Here is a 19,501-nt window from a genome sequence, read left to right as displayed (position 1 = left end):
CGGGCACCTGTTCCCGGCCGCCCCTTTGGGCGAGCCAGGGCGGTTTAAAGGGGGACATGGCCCCCTGCTCCCGGCGCGACTGTCGACTGGGGTGGACTGTTCTCAGTGCGCCGACTAAATTGTGCCGCTCGGCGGAGAGGCCCACTCCGGGCACCAGGGGTCTGCGGCGATGTCGGTTACCCACCCGACCCGTCTTGAAACACGGGCCAAGGAGTCTAACACGTGCGCGAGTCGGAGGGCCGAGCGAAACCCTCTGGCACGAAAAAGATGAGGGCCGGCATGCGCCGCCTAAGATGGGATCCCGCCGCTCTTCCTGCGGCGGGCGCACCACCGGCCCGTCTCGCCTGCTCCGTCGGGGAGGTGGAGCATGAGCGTGCATGATAGGATCCCAAAGATGGTGAACTATGCCTGGGCAGGGCGAAGCCAGGGGAAACTCTGGTGGAGGTCCATAGCGGTCCTGACGTGAAAATCGGGCATCCAACCTGAGTATACGGGCAAAAGACTAATCAAACCATCTAGTAGCTGGTTCCCTCCGAAGTTTCCCTCAGGATAGCTGGCACTCGGAGCCCCCAGTTTTATCTGGTCAAGCGAATGATTAGAGGTCTTGGGGCCGAAACGATCTCAACCTATTCTCAAACTTTAAATTGGTAAGCAGCCCGGCTCGCTGGCGTAGAGTGCCTAGTTGGCCACTTTTGGTAAGCAGAACTGGTGCTACGGGATGAACCAAACACTGGGTTAAGGCACCTGATGCTGATGCTCATCAGACCCCAGAAAAGGTGTTGGCTGATATAGACAGCAGGACGGTGGCCATGGAAGTCGGAATCCTCTAAGGAAGGTGTAACAACTCACCTGCTGAATCAACTAGCCCTGAAAGTGGATGGCGCTGGAGCGTGGGGCCCATACCCGGTCAGAGCTGAGAGCCGCAGGGGCTAAGCTGCGATGAGTAGGAGGGCCGCTGCGGTGCGCTCGGATGCCCGGGGTGAGGGCCCGGGTGGAGCCGCCCCAGGTGCAGATCTTGGTGGTAGTAGCAAATATTCAAACAAGAACTTTGAAGGCCGAAGTGGAGAAGGGTTCCATGTGATGAGCAGTTGAACATGGGTCAGTCCGTCCTAAGAGATGGGCGGGCACCGTTCGGAAGGGAGGGGCGATGGCCTCCGTTGCCCTCGGCCAATCGAAAGGGAGTCTGGTTCAGATCCCTGAACCCGGAGTGGCCGGAGAAGGGCGCCCTCGTGGCGTCCAGTACGGTAACGCAAGCGGTCCCGGAGAAGCCGGCGGGAGCTCTGGGTAGAGTTCTCTTTTCTTTGTGAAGGGCAGGGCGTCATGGAATGGGTTTGCCCCAAGAGAGGGGCCCGAACCTTGGAAAGCATTGCGGTTCCAACGACGTCCGGTAAGCTCTCGCTGGTCCTTGAAAATCCGGGGGAGACGGTGTAAATCTCGCGCCGGGCCGTACCCATATCCGGAGCAGGTCTCCAAGGTGAACGGCCTCTGGCATGTTGGAACAAAGTAGGTAACGGAAGTTGGAAAGTCAGTTTCGTAACTTCGCGATAAGGATTGGCTCTAAGGACTGGGTCGGTCGGGCTGGGGCGCAAAACAAAGCTGGCCGCGTGCCGCGGCTGGACGAGGCACCTCCCTTCGGGGCGGCGGTGACTCTGGACGAGAGCCGGGCCCTTCCTGTGGTTTGCCCCAGCTGCGGTGGTTGCCTCTCCTTGTGCCCCCTACCTGGAGGCGTAGACCGGAGTTCTGCCTCAGCCGGCACCCAGCAGCTGACTTAGAACTGGTGCGGACCAGGGGAATCTGACTGTTTAATTAAAGCAAAGCATCACGAAGGTCCGAGGCGGGTGTTGACGAGATGTGATTTCTGCCCAGTGCTTTGAATGTCAAAGTGAAGAAATTCAATGCGCGGGTAAACGGCAGGAGTAACTATGACTCTCTTAACCTATTCTCGGTTGTAGTGGCCTTTACCTCCCAGTGGTCCCGCGGGTAACTGTCTCTGTAGTGCTAGACTCTGCGTAGAGAAGCATATAGAGACAGGCCAAACAAGGTTCTATCATGGCAGCGAGCGTGATAGTGAGAAATGGCGAAGCAAACAAACCCAATTCCAGATGAGGTAGTTCCTGGAGAATAAAAACCCCGTTAAGATGGCGTAAGAAGTTGCTGTCTTTCCCAGAAATCATTAACCTCCTCACCGAATTCGACAAACCAGCACCCGTTCAAACAATGCAACAAGCAATAACGATTCAGATCACGATATAGGCCCTAGTTCACCCTCCGTAGCAGAAGACACAACAATAGACCTTAGCAAATCCATCGAGTTTGTGGCCTCCTCAGCCAAGAATGACATTGGTACAGCAAACTTTGAAAATCTACCCGATGTGTACGAGGTCAGCAAAGATGCAGTAACAAAGAAAAGTGACTACACAAAAAAAGTCACTTATTGGAAGTACCCAAATGAAAAATATAAATGTGACTTGTGTGGAGACATAATGGGAACTTTTAAAGAACTGAGAAAACTTGTCTCCAACAAGCACAAAGGCTTCTATCTTAAAACGTACTGTTCAAAATGTGACAAAGAAGCCGAATACCACAATATTGCATGCCATTATGCCAAATGTAAAGGAAGACCTCAAAAAGAAGAGCTGCCATTCCTGTTCAGCTTTTGTGACCTCAGATTTGGAACAAAAATTGGTGTTTCTCAACATGCTCGGCATGCGCATCCAAGAGCGCAAAATGAGGCTAGACTAGCAGCTCTAGGAAGCAGCAAACCGTAAAAATTATGGTCACAGGAAGAAATACTGCTACTAGCAGAATTGGAAAAAGTATATGAAAATAAGAGGAATATTAATGCGCTGATGGTTCCACATTTTGACAATAAAAACAGAAAACAAATTGCAGAAAAAGAAGAGATAGAAGAGATAAAAGCAAGCAATCTGCAAAATATGTACTGCAAGCATCAAATGTTTCTCAAAATGACTCTTGCGATGAACCAGAGGTTACAATGGAAGTTACAACAGAAAAGCTCAGAGACTTTATCAATCGCAAACGTGTGCAAAAAATCAAGAACTTTGATGAGCTGGAAGACAGAATCACAGAAATCGAGAAGTACACCAAAAACATAGAGCAACACGATGCTGCGATGGATCTGATGGATGAAGTAGTGACTTATATCGCAGAAAACACCACTGATATAAGTCCTACACTAGCAAGTGTACCAACAAATGAACTGGCAAGAGAACTCAATAATGAGCCTATGAACTCTGCTCAAGATGATCACCAGAATGCATCAGCAGGGAACAAGATAACAAAAAAAGACAAGAAAAACGGAAGGCTTAATCGGACGCACAAGAAAAATTATGCCAAAGCAAAGGGCAGCTATAAAGAATACCAGGCAATGTTTCAAAAAGACAAAAAGAAAATTGCCAGGATTATCACTGATGGGGCAGAAGATGCCACTTGCCAAATCAGTGCTGATGAAATCTTTCAATATTACAAAAACATAATTGAGAAAGAAAACAAGAAAAATCCTAATTTCATGCAGATTGATCGGATACCAGAGGATTATGAAATTAGAAATCTATGTAAAGAAATAACACTGCTCGAAATAACTCATGCCTTTGAGAACTCCAATTTAAAGAAAGCAGTGGGGCCTGATAAGATTGGTCTGAATGACTTGTATAAAGTACACAGCAAACAACCAAGACTGCTGCCCAGAATTCTATCGTCTTGGTTGATGATGAGAAGAGTACCAGAAATTATCAAAAAGAAACGATCAATTTTGATACCCAAGAATGTACCGATTAGTGAACTTAAAAAAATCAGTAACTGGCGTCCAATTACCATCGGTACTGCATTCATGAAGTTATTCACAAAAATATTAACTAAAAGACTCTCATGAATTGAATACGAGACAAAAAGGCTTCATGAAGGTGAGAGGTTGTCTCAAGAATTTGACTCTCCTGCAAAATATCATAAAAGGGGCACGAAAAAACAGTAATTTATTAGCAGTTGTATTCATAGATATATCGAAAGCCTTCGACTCTGTCAGTCATGGTCACATTATACAGAGTCTTGCAAGGCAAAGAGTTCCATCATACATCAGAGACATAATAAAAGACTTGTACACTGAATCATCAACATCTTTCAAGGGAAAGAACAATGAAGCAACTCATGAAATAACAATGAAATCTGGGGTCAAACAAGGTGACTCTTTATCCCCACTACTATTTAACGTTGCCATGGATCCTCTGATCTGTGATCTTCAGAAAAACTGCAAGGGCTTCACAATTGGATCAGATGGTCTTATTGAGCAAATCACCTCTCTCACCTTTGCCGATGACATCGCAGTACTCAGCAGTACCTGGGAAGGAATGAGTACAAATCTGAAAATCATTGAAAAGTTCAGTAAAAATACAGGATTAAAACTTAATGTGAAAAAGACACATCGATGTTATATCAGTCACCATAAAGATAAAATCCTGGTTAACAACTGCAAAACCATGGCAATTTGAAAAAGAAAATATTGAAAATATTCATCCAGGAGAAAGTGAGAGATACCTTGGATTGAACTTTGATCCACACACTGGTTATACAAGCAACAACTAAATTAATGAGGTTCTTGTCAATTGGGCTAAAAAATTTGATAATCTACCGCTTAAGCCCACACAGAAAATAGAAATTTTGTGTCAATACTTGGTACCTAAACTATCATTCAAGTTGGAAATGACAGGAACAGAAGCAAAAACTTTAAATGCTCTGGATCAAACAATAAAAAAGTATGTCAAACACTTTCTACACCTTCCTGCATACACATGTGATGGTCTCCTATACTCGAAAAGATCATTTGGGGGCCTCAGTATACCAAAAGTATGTACACAAATTGGTCTCAATAAGGTCAATAGTTTATTGTATCTCAGGGCAGCTCCAGATCTGTACATACCACATTCATTCATGTATGGAGAAGAAGTAATAAATGAAAAAATTGAAAACATCATCAAATCGCACAAACTTAACATTTTAGACAGTGGGTTTCTGAGTTATGATTTGAATTTGTTAGCAACATATGATTGGAGAAAAGACGAATTTGAGAAATGGGCAAATCTCCCTGTACAAGGTGATGGTATAAAATATTTAGCAAGTAATCCAACCTCAAACTTCTGAATCAGCAAGCATAACAAAATGAAAGAAAACCAATACATAGCTGCGCTGATGTTAAGAGCAAATGTTTTATCTACTAGGGAAACCATCACTAGAGGAAGAAATCGTACATTTGCTACTTGTAGATATTGTAATGATGTTTGCGAAACAATTTCTCGTATTTCAGGCACATGTCCTAAAACCAAGGACATTAGGATAAAAAGACACAACAAAATTCTGGAACTGCTCATTGATAGAGCAAAAATGTGTGGTTGGATGGCATATAGGGAACCTCATGTTAAGAATAATCAAGGTGAACCACGAAAACCAGATGTAGTGTTTACCAAAAATGGTACAGCTGTAGTGATTGATGTTTCAATTCGATATGAAAACTCACAGAATTCCCTTGAATTAGCGTATGAGAGTAAAGTGAAATATTATCAGGATCTGTCACAGCAAATCAAAGATCTCACAAAATGCACCACTGTAAAATGTCATGGCTTTATTGTAGGATGTCGTGGTATTTGGCCTTAATGTAATGATGTTGTTTTGGCTGATTTAGGTTTGCAAATGTCATTCCCATTCAAGAAAAATGTTTGCCTGACTACTTTAATGGACACTCTTAAAATGTGGCAAGTATTCATGGACAATTGAGTATCAAGCTTATACTGAGATGCACACTTTCTTGCTGCACACATGTCACCCTTATGAAGCACAATGTTTTAACATATAGGTTTATAGTTGACACAAGATTTAGTATAGATGTGAATTTTTACAATTTTATAGATGTGCATTTTCTAGTTAGATGTGTAATTTGTAGATGTGTATATTTGATTAATGTGTGCTTATAACAATTTAGATATAGTTGTGTACATCATACTTATTGAAATGTCTTGATTGAGGAATAGGTCTCAAATAATCTCATACACATAGTTATCACACATTGATTATTGATGTCTTGCTAATCATATTTTAATTTCTCAGGACTGTTCGTAGACAATTTTAAATTGTTGGAATAGTACTGCAGTGTGTACTATCTCCGGCCTATAAGTGATCCCAGTTCCAGTGAGGACAGCGTTCAGTGTGGCTGTACTCCCGAGCGAAAGAATGTTGTATTGTTGGAAGCAAAACCGAATTGACGCTGATGGGCAGCATAATAACCCAGAGAGAGCCACCGCGGGGTGGCACAGAATAGCCAAATGCCTCGTCATCTAATTAGTGACGCGCATGAATGGATGAACTAGATTCCCACTTTCCCTACCTATTATCTAGCGAAACCACAGCCAAGGGAACGGGCTATGCAGAATCAGCGGGAAAAGAATACCCTATTGAGCTTGCCCGCTCTGGGGACAGTGGCAGGTGGGGAGTTTGACTGGGGCGGTACACCTGTCATACGATAACGAAGTGTCCTAAGGTGAGCCCAGGGAGAAAAGAACCCGTCTGCATAGCAGAAGGGCAAGAGCTTGCTTGATCTCGATTTTCAGTATGAATACAGACCGTGAAAGCGGGGCCTAATGATCCTTCTGACTTTTTGGGTTTCAAGCAGGAGATGTCAGAAAAGTTACCAGAACCGTGGGAGAATAGTAAACCTGTTTCCGAAAATAGACCTAATCCACTCTTTAATGCCTTCGGAAATAAAACTAGTGGTCTTTCCAAATAAATCTCAGTATACATTGGCAAATGTTGAATTCTGGTTGAATGTGATACCTTCAATTATCCTAAAAGAGAAGGATACCATCCAAAAAATGGATTTGGTTGAAATTCAGGAAAACGAAAAGTGCCAAAAAATCAAAAGGTAACAGTAGATACTAAGACCACTTGTCTTAACCATATTTTCCATAGCCCTGGGGTCCAAACGAATGCTCCAGAAGAATCATTAATCATCTCCATAAAAAATAGAGAGCAACAATTTCTGGATCTCATCCAAAATAATCCTATGTTTCAGCCTCACGATCTCTCTTGGTCTTGGAAATCCAATAACTTGAACAGCAACAAGCAGGCAAGGTAGACAAGCTACCCTTTTAGCAAACTTTAAGAATTGCGTCCTGGAACATGGCTGGGAACGATCCTGGAAAATTAGCTGTGAATCTGGAAAACTCCCCGTCGATAGTGACCTTACAAGAAACATGAGCATTAGCATTCTTCGATCAAAAAGATTATATAGTATACGATCTCCCCGGTAGAGACTGTGAGAAGGGGTCATGCAAAAGGAGGTCTTGCAATCTATTGAAGGAACATATATTCTGGCATCAGGAAGTCATTATTATTTATTTGCTTAATACCCAAGGTTTATAGATCAAGTACAGGAAAGCGAATCCGGACTCCATTCACGATCTCCTCATCTTTAATGTTTACATCCCCTCAGGACCTTCGAATTATCATTTAATGATCAAAGCATTTGCAAAAATTGACTTGGTTATAGAATCCACAAGATTTCCATTGATAATGATAATGGGGGATGTAACAGAAAAATCTCTTAACACTTTACTGACAGAATGGGGCACTCACATACGAGGAAATGCTGTCAATGACAGCACCGCTATCCCCCACAAAGGCTAAAGCTGATAAAAAGGAGAAAATGCTTGTCGCCTCTGCAATGGTATCTATTTGGCTCATATTAAATGGAAGACTAGAAAGGGATATTGCTGCGACTTATACCAGAAAGGGGACACTTAGTTCCTCCATTCTTGACTACAGAATATGCAGTTTCTACCTCTATAGACAGCTTGGCAGTTCGAGCTGGACTGTTCCCATGAGGCACAGGGTCAGACTTATTTGCATATGGCCATGTCTGAACTGGGGTGGTGGATTGAACTAAAGAATAATGATGGATTAAACCCAGATCACTTGACAGGGGGTGAGTGTTTGATTTGCTCAAGTGCTCCGTCCATCATCCCCTATGGTATCGCTTTGTTCGCCATAAGTTGGCAGGGGATGCCCCGTCGTGGGTCCCTTGCTCACTTTGCTACTGGATTCAAGATAGCCTGGCTGATGAGGGTTATGAACCCGAAACCGGTCCCAGGATGCTTGTTTCTGGTCCAGGGAAGACAGGGCTTGGCAGTTCGGGCTGGACTGTTCCCATGAGGCACAGGGTCAGACTGATTGCATATGGTCATGTCTGAACTGGGGTGGTGGAGTGAGCTAAAGAATGATGATGGATTAAACCCAGATCAGTTGACTGGGGGTGAGTGTTTGATTTGCTCAAGCGCTCTGTCCATCATCCCCTTTGGTATCGCTTCACTACAACTGGACATTAGATGGTAAGCCCCTAGAGATTGTTAAGGAATATGTTTACTTGGGGAGAATTTTTGCACAGACCTTACAACATTTTTCCCATCTTGGGCACATAGTCCTAAAGACTGATTCTCACGTCAGCGCATTATTGAGATTTTATTCTTCTTCAGGAAATAGACACTTGCACCCATGCTTGAGGTCTGTCGTTCGAAAATACCACAAATTTCAATATACGCCTTAGAATATATCCCGATCAAGGCGTGGCACCCACTAAATGTAAAAGAAGGGATTTTATTACGTAAACTGCTAAGAGTCAATTAGTCAGTTCCTGTCCTAGCAATCCGCCTGGAGTTATCCATAGTCAGTGCGTACTCGAAAGCCATCATAAATATACTCCGTTGGGCTTATAATCTCCTACATGCTGACATAGGGTCTATAAGGTACATTTTAAAACTGTAGACTTTTAGAGAGGAATCATCTCATCATACTTTTAATAAGAATTTACGTAGTTTACTAACTCAGTCTGGTTGCACGACAGCACTTTTGAAACAACTGAAGTTTTATTTAAAGAACCTGACCCCGAGAATAAGCTATTTTTTGGATGTAGACATTGTTCACAGCTAAAACATTTTGCAAATTTTTTAGATAGTCTAGAATATAAAATACTGCAACGATATATACGTTTTTCTTTAGAGCATAGGGTCCAGCACACCATCATTTTAATGAGGCTGGGAATTCTTCCTTTGAAGACACAGACTATTAAATAGGATAAATCGGTAGGTTCCACAGAAATTTTTGATTTATGCAATGGAGGAGTGAAAGACTTCTTACATGTGTTACTAGTCTGCCCAAATCCAACTTTGGTAGAGGCCAGGCGCCGGCATATAAAGCCTATATGTTTTAGACATAATCTTTGCTCTACAAAAAAGTCTAATTGAGGTTTGTAAATCACCACTTGATGAACTTGCTTGCTATGGTCTGTATACATTTTTTAAAACTTTTTTTGAATTGGTTTAGAGTTTGAATAATATAACTGTTTTATCACCTTTTAACCATGTATTTGTTGACCTCAGGCGAGGTCTAAATTAAATCCAATAATTCTTTGATCTTTGGTCCTCTGGTGTACCATAGAGCTGCCTGTACAGGGGCAGGAGTGTGTCCAGCAGCATATTGTTCTCCTCAGCTGCGAAGGCAGGGCCCTTGCGCCCTATACAGCGAGACATAGAAGCTCCCAGAAGATGTGGACGACAGCGGAGAGTGGGTGAGGTCCTGGAATCATGCAGTTATTGCAGGCAAGTGAACTCTCTAGGGACCACCAGACTTGTATCTAAACCGAATAGTTGTTCTTCAGTCCATGCGGCCAAATAGATTGGTCCGCGTCGGTCGCATTTTCTGAAACTGTCCAATGCATTCCATTGCTTACAGACGGCACGCCTATTGTGTGGTTAAAAAAATATAATCAGACAGTGAGCGACTTTACCAATGGGAGTTTACTGTTTCGGTTTACACGCAATGTTGACACAATACGAGATCCGAGACTGTCATCAAACAACCAACAGCCTATGGCAGTGACCGATTTGGTTATGATGCACCTACCGCGACCTTTGGAAAATCGGTCCTCAGTGCCCACATGTCATGCATTACATGATCCTATTTTGTGTACAAGTGAACCATATAATTGTTCCCACAAACATAAATCTTGGCTTGTGAGTTTTGGAGTATGTCCTGCTTGCATTACATGAACAATCACATACATTAGTGAAGATTACACTACTGCACTCTAATTGCTGTGTCACCAAACCTTTCAAACATGTTTAGCAATGACCTGTATGCTGTGATATGTATCTAAGGTTGACATTGCTCATTGAAACGTGTCTTTTTTTTTGACAAGGAGTATTATTTGTGGTAATTTTGTCTTTGCTATTGGTCTAAGTGCATATTGCTTGGTACATTGTGAACTAACACCAACTGTGTATACACTTTACACATAAGTATCACGGAGGAGTTGGCAGACAGCCTCCTGTGTACAGGCCCTTTCCAGACCTACAAACATTTGAAGAGCAAGACTTCATCAAGAAATACCATCTCACAAGGGCAACAATTGATGAGTTGTGCCAGAAGTTGTCACCTCATTTGAGGCCCCAGCGCACTTATCTAACAGCACTGACCCCCAAGGTGAAGGTGATGGCAGCACTGCATTTCTTTGCCACGGAACATTCCAGTACACAGTGGTAACTTCGAGTGGAATGTCCCGGCCCATGTACAGTAATGTTCTTTGAAATGTGTTGCAGGCATTGACCCGTTACTTGGACCAGTACATCATATTTCCTAAACCTGGAGAATTGTCTGACATCAAGGGTGATTTGCCTGCTTTAGGACGGATACCCCAAAAAATTGATGGCACTCATGTTGTGTTGATACCACCACAGGCCAATGAACAAGTGTATTCCAAAAGGGAAACATTTCCATTTCATCAATGTCCAGGTGGAGTGTTTGGCTGATGTGCACCTCACATGTCTGTGTCCATTTCCCCTGTGTCTGCACATGACTCATATATCCTGTGTAACAGCATCATCCCGCATTTGACAAACCAACTGCAACCTGACCTGTCTGGGCCTGGCTTGTAGCTAGGTTATGCTCTATATGAATGTTGTAGTGTGTTTTGGTTGTATGTTAGATAGTGATATGTTGTTGGACAACTGAACTTTTTTGTGTGTTCAATGTAGGAGACTCTGGTTACCCCAACCAACCATGGTTACTGACACCACTACGCATCACAGTCACCCCAGCAGAAATGCGCTTTAATAAAGACCATGGTGGACCAGGCGGATAGTGGAGCAGACTTTTGTCCTCCTAAAGTCAAGATTCCGCTGTTTGCATAAGACGGGAGGATCCCTCCAGTATGCCCCAGTAAAGGTGTGCCAGACAACTGTGGCTTGCTGTTTGCTACACAGCGTAGCAATACGTAAATACATTGTTCTAATAGTGGACAAAGGAGACCAACAGGCACCACAGAGGGAGGATCCAAGACTGGGCCATGATGACAGTGGTGATGATGATGGAATGGATTTGAAAAATCTGCTTATCCACAACATTTTCACGTGACTAAGTATGCAATGAGAGGAGGTGACTAACCACCATTGCTTGTTGTTTTGTAGCTGGTGGACAATGTGTATGTATGCTTCAGAGTGTATAAGTGTCCTGAAATTTTTTTTGAAGACTGGCTTGAGAAAAGTTTAGATATACATTGACAGTGTTTCAGTGAAAATTGCAAAAAACACAGTTGATGGACAGAATGTAGAACAATGTCATACATTCACCCCAGTACAAGGATCTGGGCCTAAATCTATCATTTTTTTTGCATTTGTTCGCCATAAGTTGGCAGGGTATGCTCAGACGTGAGTCCCTTGCTCACTTTGCCACTGGATTCAAGCAAGCCGGGCTGAAGAAGGCTGGAATGCCAGAAACCGGTCCTCGGTAGCTTGTTTCCGGTCCAGGGAAGGCATGGCTTGGCAGTTCGGGCTGGACTGTTCCCATGAGGCACAGGGTCAGACTGATTTGCATATGGCCATGTCTGAACTGGGGTGGCAGAGTGGGCTAAAGAACGGTGATGGATTAAACCCAGATCAGTTGACTGGGGGTGAGTGCTTGTATTGTCAACGCTCCGTCCATCATTTCCTTTGGTTTTTCTTTGTTCGCCATAAGTTGGCAGGGTATGCTCAGACGTGAGTCCCTTGCTCACTTTGCCACTGGATTCAAGCAAGCCGGGCTGAAGAAGGCTGGAATGCCAGAAACCGGTCCTCGGTAGCTTGTTTCCGGTCCAGGGAAGGCATGGCTTGGCAGTTCGGGCTGGACTGTTCCCATGAGGCACAGGGTCAGACTGATTTGCATATGGCCATGTCTGAACTGGGGTGGCAGAGTGGGCTAAAGAACGGTGATGGATTAAACCCAGATCAGTTGACTGGGGGTGAGTGCTTGTATTGTCAACGCTCCGTCCATCATTTCCTTTGGTTTTTCAGTGTTCGCCATAAGTTGGCAGGGTATGCTCAGACGTGAGTCCCTTGCTCACTTTGCCACTGGATTCAAGCAAGCCGGGCTGAAGAAGGCTGGAATGCCAGAAACCGGTCCTCGGTAGCTTGTTTCCGGTCCAGGGAAGGCATGGCTTGGCAGTTTGGGCTGGACTGTTCCCATGAGGCACAGGGTCAGACTGATTTGCATATGGCCATGTCTGAACTGGGGTGGCAGAGTGGGCTAAAGAACGGTGATGGATTAAACCCAGATCAGTTGACTGGGGGTGAGTGCTTGTATTGTCAACGCTCCGTCCATCATTTCCTTTGGTTTTTCAGTGTTCGCCATAAGTTGGTAGGGTATGCTCAGACGTGAGTCCCTTGCTCACTTTGCCACTGGATTCAAGCAAGCCGGGCTGAAGAAGGCTGGAATGCCAGAAACCGGTCCTCGGTAGCTTGTTTCCGGTCCAGGGAAGGCATGGCTTGGCAGTTCGGGCTGGACTGTTCCCATGAGGCACAGGGTCAGACTGATTTGCATATGGCCATGTCTGAACTGGGGTGGCAGAGTGGGCTAAAGAACGGTAATGGATTAAACCCAGATCAGTTGACTGGGGGTGAGTGCTTGTATTGTCAACGCTCCGTCCATCATTTCCTTTGTTCGCCATAAGTTGGCAGGGTATGCTCAGACGTGAGTCCCTTGCTCACTTTGCCACTGGATTCAAGCAAGCTGGGCTGATGAAGGCTGGAATGCCAGAAACCGGTCCTCGGTAGCTTGTTTCCGGTCCAGGGAAGGCATGGCTTGGCAGTTCGGGCTGGACTGTTCCCATGAGGCACAGGGTCAGACTGATTTGCATATGGCCATGTCTGAACTGGGGTGGCAGAGTGGGCTAAAGAACGGTGATGGATTAAACCCAGATCAGTTGACTGGGGGTGAGTGCTTGTATTGTCAACGCTCCGTCCATCATTTCCTTTGGTTTTTCAGTGTTTCAGTGAAGCCTAGCTAGTGTTAAAAATGACATTGTGATGCTTGAGATATCATACTTCTCAGACTTGTGATACATCATTTCTGATTGCTAAACTCTGTTCTTAATACTTTTTTTTCTACCAGGGTACATTGGCATGTCATCTACAGAGTGGAATTGCAGAGTTGTGACCTCATTAGACATATGATGTTGTGACACACACCGACATTTAAATTTTGATTAACTCCCTGGCACGCACTTCCTTCAGACCTGATAGTCTGATGATTTTGTTATTTATTTATTTATTTATTTATGGGATTTTTAATGCGCAGCTACTACCCTGAGGTGTCTAGGCGCAGTGAGATACTCTAAAATACAATAGTCAGGACACGATCTTGGTGATTGAAGAGCCAGGTCTTCAAAGCCTTGCGGAAGCCAATGAGGGTTGGCGCAGTTTTAATGTCTAAGGGGAGTGAGTTCCACAATATGGGAGTTGCTACCAAAAATCGTCTGTCGCCCCATGTAGCCGTTCTTGTACGGGGTACAGACAGTAGACAGCTTGCTGCTGATCTTAAATTCTTTTTAGGAATATACATCTGAAATGCCTCCTTTAAGAACTTCGGTCCAGTCTGATGGATAGCCTTATAGGCGATACAAAGGGCTTTGAATTTGATCCTGCTCTCCACTCTTAGCCAGTGGAGATGGCGTATGGCTGCCGAAGTGGAGTGGCGCCTGGGAATGTTGAGCAGGATCCGTGCTGCCATATTTTGGACAGATTGAAGCTTATTCAGGATGCATTTATGCGTGTTGAAAAAGAGAGCATTTCCATAGTCAAGCTTGGAAAACACTAAGGTGGTAATCAGTGTTTTTCCTGCTGATGCTGGTAAATACGGCAGGAGTTTTTTTATCTTTTTCAGCATGAAGAATGCAGCAGAAACCACCTTGTTAACATGATATCCAAAAGATTCCTGACCTTGGTAGCTGGGACCGGGGGAGGTCCCATCTGACTGGGCCACCATATCGGGGACCACTCTGGGGAAATATTACCGAAGGTCATGACCTCAGTTTTCTCCGCATTAAGTTTTAAGCAGTTACTATGCATCCATGATTGTACATCCAGTAACCCCTCCTGAAGCTTAACTGCTACCACTGGGCCGTTCTTATGCACCGCCAACACAAGCTGGGTGTCATCTGTGTAGGTGGTTAAACGCATCCCATGAGATTTGATGACCCTCGCCAAGTCTGCAACATAAATGTTGAAGAGCGTAGGACTTAACGAGGATCCTTGAGGGACCCCACAAGGCAGTTCAGAAGTCGATGAGTAATGGTTACCCAGTTTGACTGCCTGCTTACGGTTAGCTAAAAAAGAAGCTATAAGATCTTTGGCCAGATGGTTAATCCCAAGGGCTGCGACACGGTCGACCAAGATGACGTGGTCGACCGTGTCCAAGGCCGCCGACAGGTCCAACAGAATAAGCACTGCCGCTCCTCCCGAATCCATGATGTCTCTGATTTCATCGGAGGCCTTTATCAGTGCTGTCTCAGTTCCGTGTACCCTCCGGAACCCGAACTGAGTTTCATCCAAGAGTTTGTTTTGCTCAATAAACTCTGATAGCTGTTGGTTCATAATGGCCTCTACGATTTTAGCCGGGAAGGGAAGGCAAGCAATAGGTCTGTAGTTGGCCGTAATGGTGGGGTCTAGAGAAGGCTTCTTAAGCAAAGGTTTGACAATGGCCTTCTTCCAGGTCTCAGGGTAGACACCGGTTTTGAAGATGGAATTACAAATATCGGTGAGCGGCTGAGTGATGGTATTATGTAATTGATTCATTATGGTAGGAGGACATGGATCAAGCGGAGAGCCGGATTTGATCTTAGCAACAAGCGTGTTGACCTTATCTTCAGTGACTGACTGAAACTGAGCGAGGAAAGGGTGAGTAGGCACTAGATGAGTGAATGGATCAATGGTTCTTCCCACCGGTTCTTTAGAAAAAGTGGAATAGATATCCATCACCTTAGTGGTGAAGAATGTAGCCAGTGAACTACAAAGTTCCTGCGAATTCTCAATTACGGGTCCAGCCGGAGGATTAGAGAGAGAACTCACCACTTGAAACAGCCTCCTGGCTGAGTTCTGTGCTTGCTCAATTTGACCAGTAAAAAAGAGATTCTTTTGCGCAATGACAGCTTTCTTGTATATCGCTAACGCATTTTTATAGACTTGCTTAGCGGAGGGGCTATAGTGCTTTCTCCAACGCCTTTCTAAGTTTCTACAATACTGACGTTGGAGTCGCAACTCCTCTGTATACCACTGGGCAGATGGAGTAGCTCTATTTGGGCGATAGAATTTTTCAGGTGCAACTTGATTAGCAGCCTTCAGGATCCAATCCTGAAAATTAGTGGACATAGTTTCAGGGTCGCATGAACTTTTGGGGACTGATGACATTAGGAGATTAGTGAGGTGTGGAATGTCTGTGTTTTTCCACATCCGCGTCCCCACTGACGACCGGACTTTGGTCTGAGAGGGTTTGGAGGGTAATGATTGAATCTTGAAAATAATAGCTTGGTGGTCAGACCATACCAAAGGTAACACTGCTGACAAATCAATGCCAGGATTATTGGTGAATAAGCCGTCCAGTGTGTGCCCGGCCTCATGCGTAGGGCCCCTCACCAGCTGCTGCAGTCCCATTGCCTGCATATCAGTGATGAGTTGGGCTGTGTCTTTATTTTCAAGGTTTTCAAGAGGGAAATTAAAATCCCCAAGAATCGTATAATCCGAGGATCCTATTACTAATTCAGTGATTTCTGTGAGTGCAGCTAAAAATTTAGTTCGAGGACCCGGTGGCCTGTACACAAGTGTCCCTTTGAAGGCTTGCTTCTGCGTGAGATTAATAGCAAACGCAAAAGCTTCGCAAATAGTGCTTTGAATGGGCTCGAATTTTGCGCGATAGATGTCCTTGTGAATAATGGCTAAGCCTCCACCTCGCCCAGAGATTCTGTCTTGTCTGGCCACACAGTAGCCTTCAGGGGTGGCCAGAACAAAATCAGGGCCAGATGCCTCATCTCCCCAGGATTCCGTAATAAAAAGAATGTCCAGTTCCTGGTTAAGAATACACTCCCTGATATCCAAACTATCTTGGGGGAGAGAACGTGAATTAATCAGTGCTGCCCTAAAATACTGTTCAACTGAGAGCGGGGCGCTGGTGATTACAGGTGAATACGATGTGGTGTTCATCGCGGGCAGAGGAGGTGGAAGGGTAAAAGCGCAGCCTACACATGATGTGGGTGTAGATGTCAGGTATTTAAGGGGCGGTAATACTTGGCAGGACCTACCCAAACCTGGGTTCAGCTCTCTCAGCTGTGCGGAAGTATAAAATAGGGTTGATGAAGTATCTTGGATGGCAGCAGGACCAGGGGTGGTAGCCCTGGGCCCGGATCTGGCTCGGACGGGCGCAGACGGGCTTGTCTTAGGCGCGTCTTCGGCGCGCGCCCGCTGCGCTCGTCCGCTGCGCATCCTAGGCGAGCGAGGACTAAATAGCTCTCTCCCGGAAGTGGAGAAGAGCTAGAACGCGTCCCGACCCAGCCCCAAGATGGCGGCTGGTGTTCGTGGACGCCTCCGAGTGCCCTATTCCCTCCGCTCTGGCGGGTCGGGTAGGTGCTGTGGTGTGTGTGCAAATAAGCAAGGATCAGTGCAACAATTACATCTTAACGCTAGTAATTTTAAAAAGGGTAATTTTTAAAATCGCATGGTATTTTTAAAATCATCACAAGCAGCCTACAAATCGTCTAAATACAATACTAAGGTCCTAAAATACAGCGCTAGTATATCGTGACGGCAGTTCGTGCTCTGTGGAGTATATCAAAAGTATCACCGAGCGATGGGCTCACTCGCTCTAAATAGCTCTCTCCCGGAAGTGGAGAAGAGCTAGAACGCGTCCCGACCCAGCCCCAAGATGGCGGCTGGTGCTCGTGGATGGCTCCGAGTGCCCTATTCCCTCCGCTCTGGCGGGTCGGGTAGGTGCTGTGGTGTGTGTGCAAATAAGCAAGGATCAGTGCAACAATTACATCTTAACGCTAGTAATTTTAAAAAGGGTAATTTTTAAAATCGCATGGTATTTTTAAAATCATCACAAGCAGCCTACAAATCGTCTAAATACAATACTAAGGTCCTAAAATACAGCGCTAGTATATCGTGACGGCAATTCGTGCTCTGTGGAGTATATCAAAAGTATCACCGAGCGATGGGCTCGCTCGCTCTAAATAGCTCTCTCCCGGAAGTGGAGAAGAGCTAGAACGCGTCCCGACCCAGCCCCAAGATGGCGGCTGGTGCTCGTGGACGGCTCCGAGTGCCCTATTCCCTCCGCTCTGGCGGGTCGGGTAGGTGCTGTGGTGTGTGTGCAAATAAGCAAGGATCAGTGCAACAATTACATCTTAACGCTAGTAATTTTAAAAAGGGTAATTTTTAAAATCGCATGGTATTTTTAAAATCATCACAAGCAGCCTACAAATCGTCTAAATACAATACTAAGGTCCTAAAATACAGCACTAGTATATCGTGACGGCAGTTCGTGCTCTGTGGAGTATATCAAAAGTATCCTTTCAGTACTGTGTGTCATAATCAGTTTTTGATTCTGCACCATGTTGTACCTGGCTAATAAAAATGTGTTCCACATTAAAGTCGACCTTGTCGGATATCATACATCCAAACAAGTTCAAATCAAAGTTTGACCATGATGAACTAGTGGCTAACACTGATTGTTGACTGGGCTGCCAAATAGTGATAGCTGTGTAGACAACTGACTGACTTCCAGTTAATATGTACCTTGTACTACAGTATGTCTGAAAACCTGGTTGTGCATATCTATTATGCTGTGCAGAAGTTCATTTACTCACTGGCACTTAGTTTACTACCTACAAGTAATTGATTATCTAGGTTGTTGACACTTTCATCAATATGATTATAGGGTAATTACAATATGTAAATTTTGAAGTCAAAGTCTCAATATGAGCTAGTTTTGCTGTGTAAAGTGGTTTATTTGGAAAACATAGTGTAACTTTGAAGCCACACAATGGTGGTGTGCTCGCAACAAAAAATGAAGTGCAGATTTGAGTTGAAAGCGTTTGCTGATGAAATCCAACAAAGACAAGCCACAGTTTTTGAAGTCCAAATTCCAACTTTGACCCTAGATCAGATGTGGGACACTTAATTTGGACAGTCAACAAAGTGAACGCTTGGCACACAATGGATGATATCAAGGGCACCTTTTTCACTTCCTGGGAGTGGTGTATTGCCATCCGACTCTCACAGATTTTTCCTCGGATTCCCCGCCCACATTTGAGTGGGGGAACCAAAACTGCAGGCTCCTGGGGTACGGGGTACTCTCCGCCTGACTCAACGGCCCTCCCTGTGGCCTGTGCAGATGTAGTAGGCACTCAGGGAGGGGTGCTTAGGTGAGTAGCTGTCTGGCAGAGGCTGGTACCAATATCCTGCAGCACCCCATAACTATTGACGCGCTAGCTACCCCTTACGGGAGAAGCATGCAGAGGCAATTGGGGAGAAACTAAGCGACAGTCTAACCTTTAGTGGGGATCTGGTGAGGCCTCTTATTTGTACTCCTTTTGCTCCTGTTATGTCTGTGGATCATCTGTCTGTGGAGGGTGCTGTAGACCTTGAGCTTGCACGACCTCCCCTAGAGGTGCCTGGGGGAAAAGTTTTAACCTTGGTCCCGGTGGAGGTCCCTAGCATTGCGCATGACGCCCTTGTGAGCGAATTAGCGCTAGGGCGGGGAGGAGGTGGCGACGTAGCCCTAAAGGTGGTTAGCTGGAATATAGCGGGTCTTACACGAAATACAGGCATACCTGAATGGAATTCATTTGTTGATCTTTTGGGATTTGCTTGTTTCAGGAAACCTGGTGCCTGGAACCATGCCACAAGGTGGGTTATACTACCTACTTTGTTTCCGCAACACAATCACCTGGTGGGAAGGGCCGCCCATCTGGTGGTCTATTTTTGGGCAAGTATTTCCCTGGGATTCTCTATTAAATGTATAGCCACTAAGTCGCCAGATTTGCAGAGAATAACAGTGAGAGGGCCTCGTGGGGGGAGGGGGCTTGAAGTTTTTAATATATATGTCAGAGGCTCAAGGGGTGGCACATCCACACTGTCCCTCACGG

At 45.1% G+C, this 19,501-nt stretch overlaps 1 protein-coding gene and 1 pseudogene across 1 annotated transcript in view; both read left to right on the top strand.

The window, feature by feature from the left end:
* The window catches only part of LOC144825560 (28S ribosomal RNA), a 2,170-nt pseudogene extending 679 nt beyond the window's left edge, over positions 1–1,491 (top strand).
* Positions 1–19,501, top strand: part of CCDC73 (coiled-coil domain containing 73) — a 2,033,683-nt gene that overhangs the window by 397,179 nt on the left and 1,617,003 nt on the right. The gene's annotated exons all lie outside the window — the stretch shown is intronic.

The sequence above is a fragment of the Lissotriton helveticus genome, chromosome 3_1, assembly GCF_964261635.1.
Source record: "Lissotriton helveticus chromosome 3_1, aLisHel1.1, whole genome shotgun sequence".
NCBI lineage: Eukaryota > Metazoa > Chordata > Amphibia > Caudata > Salamandridae > Lissotriton > Lissotriton helveticus.
Note: the sequence above shows the minus strand (reverse complement) of the source record. Positions and strands in the feature narration are given on the sequence as shown.